This window comes from Falco biarmicus, chromosome 5 (genome assembly GCF_023638135.1).
Source record: "Falco biarmicus isolate bFalBia1 chromosome 5, bFalBia1.pri, whole genome shotgun sequence".
Taxonomy (NCBI): domain Eukaryota; kingdom Metazoa; phylum Chordata; class Aves; order Falconiformes; family Falconidae; genus Falco; species Falco biarmicus.
The window spans coordinates 9,615,011-9,618,121 of NC_079292.1; positions in this window are offsets into that span (position 1 = coordinate 9,615,011).

A 3,111-nucleotide genomic window follows, 5' to 3' on the forward strand; every position below is an offset into this window, starting at 1 on the left:
TGCAGGACAGACAGCGTGATAAAGTATCTTATCAAAAAAGAAAGAAGATTCAATTTGTTTAATGAAGGAATGCATGTTTTAAAACTATTTTCACCACAATCTGTGCACGCAGTGAATAATATGCAAAGAGAAAAGGGAGAGATGTGTAAAGTAAAGAAAGTTAGTAATCTGTTGGGCTGTGTGTATTTATAAGTTATCAAAATGAAATGCAGAATTATAAGTAAACTGACTTTCAGTGAGCAGGATCTTAACTGTCATAATGTAACAAATCAGTGACAAAAATAAAACAATCAAACATGAATTTTTTGAGGGATTGTATCCTGTAAGCAGACCAGTCATTAATAAACAAGTTGGTAGTAGTGGGAATGTAGGGTTTCACCATGATTTTTTTCTCCTTGTTTTGCTGAAAGTTTAAAAGAATGGGTGAGACACAGTCTTTGGGCTGAGTGGTTATTAATGCTAACCTATTTTTTATGAACCTTTTAAGTGAAAATGAACAACTCTGCAGTGCAGAGATTAATATTGTTAGGACTGTCTAACGTGAGAGCTTTGAAATGGAGGAAAAAGATAATTTCAAAGTGTTTGGCTTTCTGATTACCCAGTGGATGGATTTGGCTCTGACTGCAGGCACAGAGCACTGTGCTGATGGCCGGCAGATAATGTGCTCTTCATGTGTCACTATTATATTCCTTGCTTTGTCCAGAGTTTGTGAGTATTGTGACAAATGGTGGAAATGCATCTGTAATTATTTTAAGAGTTGATTAATATATGATGACTACATTAACTATTTGCTAATTGCTTTGTGCATAATTTTCATATAAAATGGTGTGCTTTTTTCTTTGTCTTAGCTAAGTCTATTGTATTAGTACGTAAGTAATATTTATGACTTACTATTTATTTGTGGTCCCATTCCTGTTGAATTAAATGGAGCCTTTGCCTTGTACTTCACCAGGAGAGATGTGCAGGGTCTTTGTTGTCCTTTTCTATGGCTCTGTTATGTTTAATATTCTTGCACTTTGCTTTTGGAACATGTGGTTTTAGATTACCAGAAACCACAAAACAAGTGAACCCTGGAAAAAGATTCTTGACTGTTCTGTTACTGTAATCAGATAGATTAGTCTTGCAGTGTAAATCCCCTTATGTACTTTTAATGAAGTATCTGTGTTTGTTTACTGCAGGGGTCTTGTTTGAAGTCAACCAGCTTAGAGCCCAAAGGCTCTCTGAGGAGCAATGCAGCACAGCAGATCAGGGAGGGTGTAGCGTAAAAAAAAAAATATACCTTATACCCTGGATCTCACAACTTTTTGATTAAGTGTGGGTACCAAACCAGTTAGCATACTAATTACAACAATCAAAAGTCCGTTGCGCGTTACGTGCAGCTGCTGGCAGGAGCGGAAGGCTTCCAGTGACCCTTTAGGTGCACAGGAGCCCAGTGCTGCCACGCTGTCCCACCCGCTCAGAGTATTCCCCAGTGGTCAGGTCTGCACAGATGTCAGATTGCTTTGCAGCTAATAGTGATAAATGATAACTTCAGTTATCAGCTTAGTTCTTTGTCTTTGTAAGGCTGATTTGATGATTTATGGTTTTTAAAAATTACTGAACTCTTTGTCCATGTCATTCCTTAATACTGTTGCCTTGTGGTTTTGGACAATGTTGTATGTTACTTTACCTGCACAATGTTCAATTTCTGTACAACTTTCCTTTACAATACTGATTTACTGTTTTAAAAATAAATATTTTGTAAATGCTATACAGTCCAACATATATTTAGTGATAAATTAACAAGAACTAAACTTGTGGTCTGTGAGGAAATGTTAACTTTCAATAAAAGTGCCTGAGATTTCTTAAAACATTTTATTGTTATATCTCAACACCCGATATACATAGCAAAGGATCACCTGTTGAGAATAGTTTAAACTTACTGGATATCAGAAAAGTCCGCTTTTAAAATAATTTAAAAAGGAGAAAGGTTTTTTAGCTTTATAAAGCAGTTGTAGTAAAAATTCTGCTCTCTGCTAGGTTCCTCTACAAACACCAAATAAATATATCACAGTCTCTAACTGTTTGGTGCTTCATTAGAAAACCAGAAAGCAATGCATATACCTATGCAAAACAGTCCCTGCGTACCTGCTACCTGAGTCAGTGCCCCTTGAAGTCAGGAAGAATCATTTTAGGTCGGGGTGCTGAAGCAAATTCACGAGGATGGCTGGAAGAGTCATGTCCAGGCATTTCATTTGGTCACCCTTCGATGAAGGGACTCAGGTTCTGCCATGTTCAGCTGTGGTAAGTGGGGAAGCTTGGGTGTCCAGCTCCAAGAGTGGCCTTTGAATTGCTGTCCTAAGGTCCTAAGTTCTCAAAACTCCTGTACAAGATATAGGAGAAAAACTAGATACCACATCCAAAATAAAATGTTAATGAAAAGCATGTGTCTGAAGCTGTTCTCAGGCATCAGTCCAAGAGGGCTGCAGGGCATTTTTGTGCAACCTGCTTCCTTTGCTTAGAGATTTCTGTTTCCATCCTCCAACAACCTCTAACAACACAGGAAGCATGAAAACTTCTGTGATCCTTCCTCAAATGTTGATATTTAAACCCACAGCTCTTACATCCCAAAAGAGAGCCCAGTATTACCAGGCTATAAGATGTATACCCCTCCTGACAGACTCTGTGCAGCCAACAGAAAAATTCACAAGCCCCAAACTGACAGCTATAAGCCCATAACATGGGCAATCAGCTGTGAGGGGAAGGTCTGGGTCTGGCAGCTGGTGGCATGATCATGCTTTTACCCTCTCCCACTGGTACCCCTCCAATGTGCAGGGAGAGACCTTCGCCCTGGGCCCGGGAGGGTGAGAGTGCCTTGCTGTAGCTGGATTGTGGTCCCGCACCCCCCCAGGGAGATATAGGCACCATGACATTCAGAGATGCCTAAATTAGGAATCAATCTCAACAGTTTGAGAGAGTAATTTAATATTTCCAGGACTAAGCAGGCAGTAAGAGTCACTGATTTTTAATTCGGATATAGGCCTTTGGGTAAGTAAGCATGAAAAAAAAAAAAAAAGTCCAGAGCCTGTATTAAAATACAGAAGTTGGACCTTCAGGTCAGGTATTTTTCTT